Source organism: Etheostoma spectabile, unplaced genomic scaffold (genome assembly GCF_008692095.1).
Source record: "Etheostoma spectabile isolate EspeVRDwgs_2016 unplaced genomic scaffold, UIUC_Espe_1.0 scaffold00006246, whole genome shotgun sequence".
Lineage (NCBI taxonomy): Eukaryota > Metazoa > Chordata > Actinopteri > Perciformes > Percidae > Etheostoma > Etheostoma spectabile.
In genome coordinates this window covers 14,085-28,408 of record NW_022603346.1, presented here as the reverse complement: position 1 = coordinate 28,408, position 14,324 = coordinate 14,085, and the positions used below count along the sequence as shown (strand labels likewise).

The 14,324-nt window shown below is 42.2% G+C and overlaps 1 pseudogene; it reads right to left on the bottom strand.

Annotated features, from left to right (window-relative positions):
- Positions 1-1,166: 1,166 nt before the first annotated feature.
- LOC116677959 (olfactory receptor 13J1-like) lies at positions 1,167-4,820 on the bottom strand (annotated as a pseudogene).
- Between the last annotated feature and the right edge of the window lie 9,504 nt (positions 4,821-14,324).

Sequence of the window (14,324 nt, the reverse complement as noted above, 5' to 3'; positions counted from 1 at the left end):
ACCATTTTAGAGAACCTATCAACAATGGTAAGGATTGTAGTGTTCCCCTTAGAAGGAGGCAAACCTGTGACAAATTCCAGAAAAATATCAAACCAGGGTTGAGAGGGCACAGGAAGGGACTCCAGCAACCCTGCTGGAGGTTGATGAGAAGTTTTGTTCTGAGCACATACAGGACAGGCTGCCACATACTCCTTTACAGAATGCCCCATTCCAGGCCACCAGAACCATAGCTGCACCACAAAAACCTTCCTCTTTACCCCTTAGATGACACAACAGAACACTTGAGGGGGCCCAATGGACGACTCGACATATTGGCTCCGGCAATTTGGCAGCCGGCCGGTAGCTTGTCTGACTCTTTCCTCCACCTCTCATGAAACAGCACCAACAACACAGGATGTTAAGAGAATGGTCTCTTCTGACTTAGAGGGAGAACCAGAGTCAGTTGACAAGCGGGACCCACCTGGCTTGACGAGAGTTAAGTCGTTTAGCAGACCTTAGATACTCCAAGTTCTTGTGATCCATCGAAACCAAGAATGAGTGCTCCACCCCCTCCAACCAGTGTCTCCACTCCTCCAATGACACCTTAACTGCCAGCAGCTCCCGGTTGCCAACATCGTAGTTTCTCTCAGCAGGGGAAGAAGACATTGTGGGGCCAACTTTGGAGGCAGAACACCAAAAAAAGTCCACTAGTCTTGAAAATGAAACTCTAGTACAAGCTTTGCATGCATCCTGTAGCCACTTTTGCGAGCAGCTGAATGGGAAATGGATGACCAGAGTATTTATATCCGTGGTCACCTGGACACGGACCCCTGCTGCTTTCAGGGTCTCCAGGCCAATGGGAGTCAGAGTTCTTGAAGGTGACATGTAAGTGTAACAATTTGGTATTTTTTAGACCTGCGGCCATTTTGAAACATCATTACTCATGGGGGTTTCCACTTTTGATATAAGGAAAGGCAGCCTTACTGTACTATTGATATACATTTGTATTTCTATTTTAACCTATCTATACTTATTTCTGTCTTTGTGCTGCTGCAACTCCTGAACTTCCTGGGGATCAATAAGTGCCTAACAAGTATTATTTTGTACATATGTATGTAAATGTTCAGAGTGATCACATCTCATCATTATTACAAAACCATGACTGTACAAAAGTCTTTGTGAATACATCAGACCATTTTGCACAACTTTCTCTTCAGGTGTTTATAAATTTCTTTAGTTTTTAGTCCATACATGATCGGGTTAAAGAGAAGATGATATGTTACTATTTGTAAAGACATTATTAAACGTACAGTTTTGGGGAAATCAATTTCCAGTCAAGGGAGAAGTACATCATATGCAATCAAACAGGAAAAGTTGATCAGAACCAACAGTTGGGGTTAACATGTCTGTGTAGCTTTTCTCCTGACTTCTCTAATACTTCGATAGGTCTCCATAAACATCATGGTGTATGTAAAGAGTATGAAGAGCACAGGGAGAGGTACAGATCCTACAAAACCAATCAATCCTAATGTATTCATTACTGCTGAACTCCCACATTGAAGTTTTTTTTGCAAGAGATTCCTTTCAAGATAAAGTGACAGCGTTTTTTATTAGTAATCAGCGGTCCCACTGATATCTGACACGCATGCAGAAGCCAAGCTAAAATCAGGAGAATATTAACAGTTGTTTTCTCATGATAGTGTGATATTGCAGAGGTTTACATATAGACAAATATCTGTCATAGGCCATGACTAACGACAGGAAGAATTCTGAACCCCCTAGAGTGTAATATAAACAGTTTTGCTCTTAATGCCTTAACTAAAAAATGAGGTAAAATCCATCCTTTAAGGACACCAATTTTCTTTGTGAATGAATATGTATTGTAAATAAAATGTTCTTTCTTAAAATACAGGGGCATAAGAATACACATCCCTAAATTCCCATAGAGGCAGACAGATTTTTGTTATTAAAGGCCAGTTATTTCAGGAATCAGAATACTATGCATCCTGATAAAGTTCCCTTGGCCTTTGGAATTGAAATAGCCCTATATCATCACACACCCTTCACCATAAGTAGAGATTGGCATGGGATACTTTTCATTAAATCATCTCTCAATGCAATCAAACAAGCTATTAGTCTAACTGAAATAATACCATGAAAGTCTTTAAGTATGGTGCTCCTCTCTTACTCCATTTGTGTGCAGTGCAGTGAGGAGGTTGTAACCACCATGATGCTGTAGCTAACCAGTTGAAGTGACATGGCCATGTGCGAGAACATGAACGTCTGTGATGCATAACTAACGGCGGAGGTTAGCCACGACCGAAGTGAATACACAGCGTAGTGATGATGAAACCAGACCTACCCCTGGTTCCACGCACCACTTACCCAGATAGCCAGAAATTTGAATTGCAGATGGCTGCGCAATCATAGGACTAACCAAGAAGTTTAGATGAAGACAATGATAATCTTGAGATAATCTTGCCTTGATAGACCATTTACCATATACAGTGGGGCTCAAAAGTTTGGGCACCCAGGTAAAAATTTGTGTTAATGTGCATGAAGACGACAAGAAAGATGGAAAAAATTCCAAAAGGTATCAAATGACAGATTATACATTTATATAAAATGTCACATATAGTTAGATTTTATTTCCATCATTTACACTTTAAGAATTTTTTTCTAATAGACTTAAAGATAAGCAGATGTGTTTTTAGCTTCAACAATGTCACGTTACACTGACATGTCACACTGACATTTAAAAATCCAATATAAAGTTTTTTCCGTGTCATGGAATCACAAAATGCATGCTTCAACTTTGATTTGGTAGTAAAAAAGAATTTGTTACCAGTATGCAAATTTGGATCAGTACCATATTTTCTCTCTCTTGATACAATTCCAAGATGTGTAAATCAACAACCTTGAATGCAAGGGTATATACCTTTGTGAGTTTTCTGTTTAACTTTTGTTTTGTGTAGGGTTGTCAATATATTGCATTAACTAGTTTGTAGTGTTACATTTTTTCTATTTCATTGTGGAAAAATTAAATAAAAAAGAAACCATGTTTGTTAAGCTGAATCTCAGGAATGATGCCCCATAAAAGAACTTAACTTCCCAGAGTGCACCAGCAGCAGTGCACCTGATCAGCTGCTGTGCACCTGATCAGTCATCATCACTAATTTGGAGCACCTGGTAAAGCATGGAGGTGCTCAGTCAGTCAGTAAAACAAACTGCAGAGAGAAGACACTCCAAGTTCACCCACAAAGCTCAGTCCAAATAGTCTAGTAGCCAACTAGGTGAACCCGGAAATGTTGAGTACACCAAAGTTTTATTGCAGAAGTGTGAAGTATGGGTCCCCTGTATACGGAAAATGACGGATGCTAATTTGCATATGTTGAGCAATTTGCATAATTTGCATAATTAGCAATATTAGCTTAATCGTCCAGTTTGACTACATATTTTGCACTGTATGGCCAATTTCTACAATATGTGAGTGGTTTTAGGGGTTTTAGAGGATGCTTATTTCTTTTCTGGCATTTTCAGATTTCAAAGAGGTAAATTTAGTACTTATTGTGATTTATTTAGGTAAGTTCCAATTACTTTCAGGCATAATTATTATAGGTTATTTTTATGGTAAACACAATCTTACATTTCAGAATCATGAGTGTTTTTGTGAATGTTGATGCATTGTTTTTAGGGTTTAGTTAAGCTGAATCCCCTCCTGACACTTTTGAATATCCAATGCTTTTGGATAAATGATGAATCTTTGTTTGGCTGAATGTTATGCATTTCTGGAGGAAAAAGCAATGCAAGTATTTGAAATAACTTCTTCTGATCTTGCAACTGTACGATACATATTAATAGGGTAGCTATTTAAGACTTTAAGAACTATGTGCAAATATACACTTTATATATGCCATACAAGACAGACCCTGTAAGTCGCTAGGGCAACCTCCAAATGGCTGCCCATGTTGGTCAACCAGTTGCAAGATCCAACAAGGGCCCAGTTAAAACTCCACCAAATGCAAGACTTAAAACTGAGTCTGGGCCAACCGAGTCAGCCCACCAGACGCAAGGCTAACCAAGAGGGCCTTACCTCCGCACTACACAAAGCACACATTGGCTACCACCTTCAGGCAAACTGCTATGACTCACAATGAATTAACAAAAGGCAGCCTCATCAGCCTGATCCACCAGCTGTGGATATCACCTTATTTTGGATGGGACAAGACTACGGGCCTAAAGGAAGGAGAGGAACTGATTATGCCCACCCAGGATTCAAGTCCAGTTGTTCCTCTTGCTTTGTTACTTGTTGTCAGCTGTGGTTGCAAAGCCGGGTTGAAACCTTGCACATCAGCAAAGCGCAGCTGTACAGCTGTAGGTCTGGCCTGTAGGCCTACCAGTTAGTGTTTCTGCAAAGGCAATGATGGTATATGCTGCATCATACTTATACAACACCAAGAGCACAAAGAGAGGGATGAAGGGTCTGGAGAAGATGATGACAGAAAAGAAGAGGATAGTAAAGATGGTCTGCTGCTTTCCATAGCAGTGCCTGTAGGGGGACACGTCTTCCATGAAGGCAAGCTAGTGACTTCAGTGCTGGGGACCTTAGGCGCTTTTTGGTAAATTCCATACCTGGCTGCATTCAAGGTTACAAAGTTCCTCTGATTGTACAGAGCCAGAAAGAAAGCCCTTGTTGCTTTTGTGATCTGTAACTTTGGGGCTTCTGCCTGTCTAATGCAGTGGAGAAGCTTACCAGGAACGACTCTTATGGCATTGAGTGCAGTCACCTTCCCCTTCCCAACAGGATATGAGGTGGAATCACATCCCGAAAGAGCATGCATGGCCAGAATGGAACCACATTGGTCACCCAGATTCTCTGCAATTGCATTTATGCTGAGAATTGTGCCATTTTATCTGTAGGTTAGTTATTATACCAGACTTCTAACACCAATAAACCATAAAGCACAAAGACAGTTATAAGTGATATATCCGCCTCATCATGAGTGGCAATGCTGTCAGCTTTACTGACCATCATGATATTACTTCCTACATTGAAAGTACACAGGAGTTTTCTCAGCCTTTGTTTGTTGTGCTTGTTTTTCAAGACTTTGTCTCGACTAGGTAGAGGTGAAGTCAATGAGAGCATGTAGGCTACTCTGTGGAGCTCTGTCCTTTTCTTCTATGTCTCTCATGGTCCTTTGCAGACACCTGCAAATATCTGTCAAAGATGACAAATGTTTGGGTGTTGTAACAATTAAGCCAACGTCCCATGCTGGCTGCAAGATCTGCCACTGTCCCAGACAATGGCCAAACCATGATAAATGAGCTGGGACGCAATGACAACATCTGGTGGCTGGGTATGGCAGACTGGAACCATGAATTAGCTAAGAGAACAGTTAGCCTCCACTGGTAAGCTGATGCTAATTTAGCTAACAGCTATTTTGACTAATCACTAGCTGACAGTTTGATTCAGCCTAAAATAACGTTATTCAAAGTAAACAGTACGAAAAGCAGCAACAGCTAAATTAAGATTTTACAGTAATAATAAAGACAAGTATTGAGTGATTGTATTTTATATGAGCACAAGTAAAGTAAAACTGACGTAACAGCTGTTATATATTTCAACAGTTATTTTAGTTTTGAGGGTCTTTTACATGCGGTCTCAGCTGGTGGTTAGCTGAATTAGCTGTCAGCTAAACGAAAGTTAGCTTTCCAGTGGCGGTGAACGGACTTTCTTTAACTATCTACGGGAACAGATTGTGCAGTATCGTAAGGTCATAATCCGCGTTCATCATGATATCATCTGCGCATGCTTGAACATCTTGCACATGCGCAGGACAGATCGTGTACCGACAAGCTCTATTGCGGAGCACACAACTTAAGTTATGTTGTACCAAAAATTATCGTTCCTTAAAGTTTTGGTGGTTTGTGATTAGCTCGCACTGTTGCTTGCTCTGGAGGAGACTACTAGAACTGTTGGGTCCTTGTAAATTCTGGAGTGTGGTCTATCTGTATAGTGTCTTGAGATAACTCTTGTTATGAATTGATACTAAAATAAATTGAATTGAAATGAATTGAATTGTTCGATATGGCTATGAGTTAATAACGCCGGCGTTCTGTTTAAGGAAGACATGCTTTTTGGTCAAACTACTTTCTTTAATGATTAAGTTTTCCATAATAATAAATGTTCAACTACTTTAAAACTAGACTATGCTCCCTTGCTTTACTACATACTATTACAACTACAACAGCTAGCTGCCACATCTTATTTGCAGGAAAACATGACCTAACCTCAAAAAATGTCAACAAATTTAGGTTATCAACATTTATATCAAAGAGCAAGAGTTGAAATGTAAGGTTATAGTGTTTACCATGAAAATAACCTAAACGTTTGTCCAGAGTTAATAAAAATGTGTTTAAATTAATCCAAATTTGTTATAGAATTGCCATTTTGAAGTCTAAAAGTGACAGAATTGAATTCAGCATCCTCTTAAACCTCTTAAATCATTCCAATATTGTAGAAACTGATGGCACAGTGCAAAATCTATTGTCGATCTGGCCGATTCCGCTAATTCTGCAAATTTTGCTAATGAACAAAGATTCATCATTTATCCAAAAGCATTGGATATTCAAAGTGTCAGGAGGGGATTCAGCTTAACTAAACCCTAAAAACAGTGCATCAACATTCACAAAAACACTCATGATTCTGAAATGTAAGATTGTGTTTACCATGAAAATAACCTATAATTACACCTGAAAGTAATTGGAACTTACCTAAATAAATCACAATAAGTACTAAAATTACCTCTTTGAAATCTGAAAATGCCAGAAAAGAAATCAGCATCCTCTAAAACCCCTAAAACCACTCACATATTGTAGAAATTGGCCATACAGTGCAAAATATGTGGTCAAACTGGACAATTAAGCTAATAATGCTAATTATGCTAATTATGCAAATTGCTCAACATATGCAAATTAGCATCCGTCATTTTCCGTATGCTGGGGACCCATACTTCACACTTCTGCAATAAAACTTTGGTGTACTCAACATTTCCGGGTTCACAATGGGGCTCTATGGGCTGGCTACTAGACTAAAAGACGCCAATGGTCGGTGAAATGTTTACTTGCTTTCATAATGTTTAACTGTTGGGTAGATTTAATTGAGTTAAAATTTATGCTTGGTTTATGCTAAAATATTAGTTCATTTTGAGTTTGAAAGAAATTAAAAGTTCTGTTAAATACTAGAGTTTTATTACCTTTTATGAGATTTACAGAATTGTCTTCTTTTTGCAATGTGTAACGTTTGAATGGTTCTGGCATTGAAAATGTAAAAGCTTGTTTAAAATGTTAATTTTTGGTTCTGTCTTACAAGATTTACAACCTGATTGACAACTAAGCATCAACTAATCTACTGGCAGACCACTCACCTGACCGAGCCAGATGAGAATAAAAGAGTTTAAGTTGTGTTGAACGGGGGTTCAGTTGAAAACCCAAAAAACACAAAGCTATAGCTACAAATATATGTACTGCTTGAAACATAACTCACAGCAAAATATATGTGTTTGCTTGATGTATAACTCTCACCTAAATATATATGTGTTTTTTTATATAATTCACAGTTGAAATATATATACTACTTAAAGTGTGCCATGTAACCCATTAATTATATTGTTTTGATGAAAGTATGAACTAAATTTTAGAAACAGCTAAAACTAAAAAACTTATATTCGTTAGGTGTGACCTTTGTCACACTTTTAAGTGTGCTAAGGGTCACTTACAGTAACAAGTGGAACTGGTCTGAACTGGTCATCTGCTGTGGCCACCTGTGTGATAACGTAGTGGTGGAATTACCCTGTTTTACAAAAGGGAGGGGGTTTTTAGCCTTGACTTTTAGTATAAATATGAGTTGATGTGGCCACTTTCTTCAGCGAAAGCATACCCACTTATCGGGTTTTATCTAGCCTAGTTTCTGATTTTGATACTCTTTGCTTTTAGGGCAGAAAGGGAAGGGAATTTTTCTGTTTTTTGTACTTGTTTTTTTGATTATTCACTAAATAATAAAACCACCTGAGCTTGTTGTGAGCTAGGGGACCAAAAGACTTGTATTCCTTGATTTTAGTCATTTAATTTCTCTCTCTCACACCTCAGCTTTCCGAGGGTAGAAGTTTCCCTCTCATGAGGGCAGTTAAGACTCCTCTTTAACCACCTGGGCGAGTTGCAGCCCGGCGGGGATCGACATGGACAGTCAGACCTCCTGTTATCTCCTAGTGGGAGTGCATTCCCCATCCGCTCTGCCGGTCAGAGCCACCGAGCGCTTGGCCTCTCTCGGACCGGCGACCAACGAAGGCTAGTGGGCGTCCTTGAGAAGGAGGGGACCTCCGGTGACCCTGGGAGGAACGGTTCCTAACCGTGAGTACTAAAGAAAAATCATTGGTTGTAAAGATCCCCTCGGGCAGTGCTTAAAATATACAGGGGGACAAGAGCCCGTTAGTGGGGGACGTCTGGGGTAAAAATCTGAAAAGGCCTCTTGCCTCGCCTCCGGTTTCCCTGATCCGGGCGGGGGCCCTTTAAACTTAGCAAGGGTGTGTGTGTCTCTAAGTAAAAAGAACTAAAACTAATTGTAACTAAAAGTAATAATTACTAATTCATTTTTTTTTAAGTGTTAAATTAGCGAATCACTGTGTGTGGATCGAAAATCTAGCATTTATACAATCAGGGAAGTATCAAAGTAACTCCTTTTAACCGCCTAACCATCCGCCCCGCTGATAGTAACGGGTGTTATTATACGGCAGAAGCGGGCATAGTAGGGACGGGGGTTACTGAGGGGAAGGTATAAAAGGAGTTAGCCCTCAACCAAACGAGAGCGATACGACACCTCAGTAACTGTCACACCGTTCGACATGGCGCCCAACGTGGGGCAGTGTTGGAACTGTAACGCAAAGTTGAAGTGATTAAATAGAAGTGGCAAAACAGGTCAATACTGCCCAGAGGCTCGAACACACTGCCATAGATGGTGCGTTCAAAACGCTTTAGAACTAGAGATTGAAGTAGCGCGCCGCGCAACTATACTGAATAACTTGGCAAAGCGCCATAGGTATAGAAGCTACAGCCCCTAGGAACAATAGGCACACCGAGGCTTTCTACGTACCGGCTTAAATAGATTGATCACGGGGTAAGCCCTACTAATTACGACAGGGTTAGGTGAAGTAGTTAAACCAAGACGAAAACAACGTGAACAATCGATAGTAATAAAGTAGGACTCAAATAGACGGTAGGGGAATTTTGTTGAAAGGGAAATCCAAAAGAGCAAAGTACCGAATAAGCCCCCCGAGTATGGCAGCTGCAGACGCCTACGCCGCTTCTGTATTTGAGGACACGGATCATGAGGAAAATGGAACACAAATAGACCATAATCTGAGATCCAACCCAGCCTTAGGCATGTCAGAAAGTTTAATAAACCTAGGTAGTGGAACAATAAGATACTTTAATGGTGATATTAGAAAGTGTGACCCATACCCAGGAAAATTGAAAATGATTTCATGGTTCAACCCAGCGAATAGGTTGATGGACCATGCAGGAGGAGTAGCAGCGGCGTTAAAAAAGAAATTCCCTAAGTCATGTGACTGGGAACCCTCTGCGCCACTGCCAGATGGAACAATAGTTCAACAAACTCATAAAGACCACGGAGTCTATGGAGAAGTGATACACTGCTGTTATAGTGGAAAAAATGACGCAAGCAGGTTAGTCCACTTTCTATGATAAGAATGATGAATTGTACCTCTTTAGAATATTACAAGAGGGAGTAATAAAAGCCAAACATCCATACAGGGTGATTACCCTGTTTGGTGATGGGATTTTCAAGTACTCAACACGAGACAGTGTAGCAGCACTTGCTAAGATATTAAAAATGCACCGAAGCTGTGAATGGGTGGTCTGTTGTTCAAAACAGGCAATGGGAGAAATAGAAAGGGCTCTGTTGCAATCAGAGAACCTGTACCCCGATCTGTTTATGTCTCCGGACCACAAAGTCCACATGCCAAGGTCAGGAGTTATAGTATACGTACCACACTGTACCAGAGAGCAAGGCGTCTCTGGCTACTTAGGAGAAGGACTGAGAAACAGTACTCTAGGGATTCAGTGTGGAGAACAGATGGAACAGAGCAGCCCCGCTACCTCAGGAGCAGTCCCAGATTCACCGAGGGGATCCTCGGGTTTAGAAAACCAAGAGAGAGTAATACCTGCTATCCCAGATGAGGGCATCAGGCAGGATTCAGTGGTGCGGATAGTGAGGGGAGATACCCCCGACTGTGTTGGTACCTTTGTGCACACCTCAGATTGTCTTAAAACACACATGAGGAAATCTCCACTACCAGACTATGAACAAGAAGTAGTAGACTGGATTGGGGGAGGGTATCTCCAGGAGGTACTCTCTCTACCCCCATGTAGATATGGGAACTACCAGAGATTGGAATGCTTAAGTGAAGCACAAGGCATAGGATATCGCGCGGTGTATAAACCTGCAAATAGGGGAGAATTTATAAGGGCAATACACCCCCTGGTCAATTCAGCGCGGGCTGGAGAAGAAATGACAATAAACCTAAGAGGAAGGGACAGGGGGGACCCCCCCCAGGTCCTCCTCACATGGATTAAAGATATACTCCCGTTGTTCGGGGGAATGACATTTAACATTCTACTACCCGCTGATCAGGAAGGTGATGAATTAACCGCACCTGAAAATATAGATGAAGATTATGAAAACGCAGAGTCAGAAAAAGATGAGGGAGATTCACAGGAGGATGATTACCACACAGATGTGGAAGAAGAATCAGAGGAGGAGGAGGGCGGGGATGGTCAGAGGAATCTGCCCCCTGTGCTTCCCCCTATTACTGATTTTATGAGAAATCCTCCAACAGCCAGCTTTAGGGACCAGTCTACGCAGTCACCCGTGTACACACCCTTCCCACCTTGGGGTCATAGGGATACGGGAGTAATAGACCCCAAAGAGGGCATCCAAGAAACAGTTCAAATATTTAGCCCCCTTAACCCGCAAAGCAGTACACCAAGCACCCCTAGACCAAAAAGGAGCGAGGCACGGTCCTTGCTCCAGCCAGCTAGGCTAAAAAACCCACAGACAGGCGTGATAGGCCTCACTAGGACCATAAGCGCGCTAGACCTGGGTCATAGGGAGGGCTCTCCTGATGCAAATAGCACCTCGCCACCTATTGGTGCTCATAGAAAGCACAAAAGAAAAACTAATAGAATCTGACGAGGAGGATGACCTCCCATTACTCACCCAACTGAGGGAGAGAAGTGAAAGGCGTAGTAGGGAAGAAATTTACCCTTGGCCTATACATGAAAGTACACCGAGGCCCATGGCCCAGGTGACTACACCTCAACCGAGGAGCATTCTCACTCCTGTTAGGGACCGAGCCAGGGGACCCCAGACCATGGTTCCCCCAGGCCGGCACCTGATGAGGAGGGTTACCATTTGTGACCCACCAATACCCAAGAAAACAGCTAGGGGCAAAATAGGAAGAAATACTAAGCCAGTGTTAAACACAAAGTATAATCCAGACAAGTACCCGTGCAGTGCACCTACATACCGGACTGAGGGTGATTGGTACAACCCCAGACTCTATGAGGAGGGGGAGTACGACTCAGACTGGGAGCAGGAGCCTATGTGCGAGGAAGCGTGCTGGTACCCAGTGTCCCTGGGAGAGAGAAGGTGTATAGATAAAGCCCCTCCAGGCCCCAAGGTGCTGGCTTTACAGGGTATAGGAAAACCCTGGAAACGTCATATCTCAGACAGGGATATGATTTTTATAGAGAAGGTTGTATGAGAAGAGATAGGTCTGTTGAAGGGCAGTTTGGGGAGCATTACCCACAAGATAGATTAGCAGTTGACTCGGGTGGTGGAGAAGGAGACAACCCAGAACCAAACCCTAACCGGGGTTCAGGTGGATGGGAGCCTCCTAGACAGCCCCGAGATAGGAACAGCAGGGAAAACAGTCCCAGGGATGAAGATCCTGAGGGAGCAGATTATTTCTACCAGCAGCAAGCACTCAAAGGGCAGAACAGTGGCCCCCCAGCCGATCCAGTGGATCAGAAAGGGGGAGCCCTAGAAGCCAGTGGGACACGCTGCTGACAGGAGGATTAGAACCAGAGGAAGAGGCGGTTACCTTTCCTGGGACAAGTTAGCTTATAAATATTATACCAGCGAGAAAAGCAGGGCAAAGTGATACGGCATACCTGCTGCAGTGCAGGAAAAGTGGGTTCACAATGGATCAGATAGACTCCCCCCAATGACTCTTGTACTTAAGAAAAATGGGGTTAAAGTGCCCGTTGGGTGCAAAACAGTGATATTTTGAGGCACATGGTATCCACCCCAGGGGTATCTCCTGTGGAGGAGGAAGTAGAATCACTCAGTCAGTCCGTGTGGAAAGGGGAAATGACTCTAAGTGTCGCAATGCGATGTCTGAGTGGAGTACCTGGTAACAGCACGTACTATGAGGAAAAGTTATTAGGAAAAATCCCTGGGGGAGTTAGCCTTTGCACAGGATGGGCCTTATGGACAGCAGAGCAGAAAGTACAAAATTTAATTATGTATGATCGTAGGGCCCTCATGACAAAAACAAAAAAATCAGAGAGAACTGAAAGCCAGGCCCACCCAAAGGCCAAGGCGCAGAACCCGCATGCGCAATCCGGGCAGCCCAATGCTCAGAACAGCAACGGCAAAAATGCATCTGTAACAGGAAATGTTAGTGGAAAAATGTTAAAAAGAGACACACCCAAGATGGCAATGATAAAGCCCAGATACCGATTTCTGCTGTCAGTCGACCATAGGGGAGTCCAATAAGTTGGTAAAAATGACGATGAGAGAGAGGATGGTATTTTAAAATGGGAAGCATACATACCTGGATATTGTGTCCACTGCGGAGTCCAATGTTATGAGATAGTCTGGGAAGGCGTTAGAGCAACCAGACCCACAAAGGAAACCAAAAGTGGCCAAAACAGGGATAGAATGTAGTGGTCGCGCCAGGTTTACTTTCTGCAATCAATGTGTAGATACAGTGGCCTGTAGAGCACCAGTAGGGAGGTGTGACCACCATGTTATGCCTAACAGGTGTTACAAAGGCTCTGACACAGGTTTTGCCACATGTGACCCTTACGCAACTTACGGATGCTACAGGGCCTCAGACCTGTTTGATAGCCTACCCCAAGGTGAGTGAAGTCAAGACCCGGGATTTAAGCATGGAATGCAGGCTGTGCTGTGGAAAGTTACTGAAACCAAAACCCAGATGGGCTATGGCCATGGGAAACTCTGATAGAGACGGATATCCTGTTACCCAATGGGCCCTTAGTAAATAGTATATGGGACAATGAATCTGTTTGGGGAAATGAGTTGAAGAAGGCCTTTGTACCTTAATTGGTCATAGGGAGAATTATGACCTGTGTATAAGAAAATGACCCCAGTGAGAGTTTCAAAAGACAACTTCTAATAGGAGAAAATGGGGATGACTTACACGCAACCATATAAAATAGATCTACCCCTGAAAGAGAAAAATGTGGGTGTTATACTATAATGTATACATTTACAGAAGAAACCTTTCGGGTCAAGGTTGCACTGAATTGCTCTTGTAACACCACAGTTGAAACCCAAAATTGTACCACAGTGACAGGGTTTCTCCGTAAGTGGTTTTGGGTCACTTAAAGTACCAATAATATTACCCTCTCTGATTTTACAGAAACGGTAACTATTTTAACCAGAAAAGGGGGCATGAAGTACCCACATTGACTAATGCTTTGAAAGTTCAGAGTACGGTGCATACCTCTTCCAACCCTGTGAGTCAGGAAAAGAGGAAGAGAGTTTTAAAGAACAAGTACTTGGGCGGTCAAGGAATAGGAGTACTAGATCAGACCAAAAGACCCCGGCTAAGTGTCTGTACTGTTTTCCAGACAGGCCGGATACTAAACAACCCACTTTAGGTGGACAATTTTCAGTACCAGAGAGAGCAACCCTCTGGCAAATGTGATGAAAATACAACAATCAGTATGGGGCTCCATAATGCACTCAAAGGAGTTTAGGGAATTGTTCCTTAATTCTTCCTTATATTCTTCCCTCCAGAAGGGTTAATAAAAGATTTTCAACAAAAACTATCTAAAGTAGTGTTAGAACTGTTAAAGTGGATCTCTGAACTCTTGCTGACTTAAAATAAATATCCTTGTCTTAAGCACCCAAGGTCACTCTATTCACATTTATCTCCAAAGACCTTGGGAAGGCTTCTTCCCTCCAGATTCTTGAAGTATCACTCCCTCCACATCTTTGGTAGAGTTTTAATGAGCTT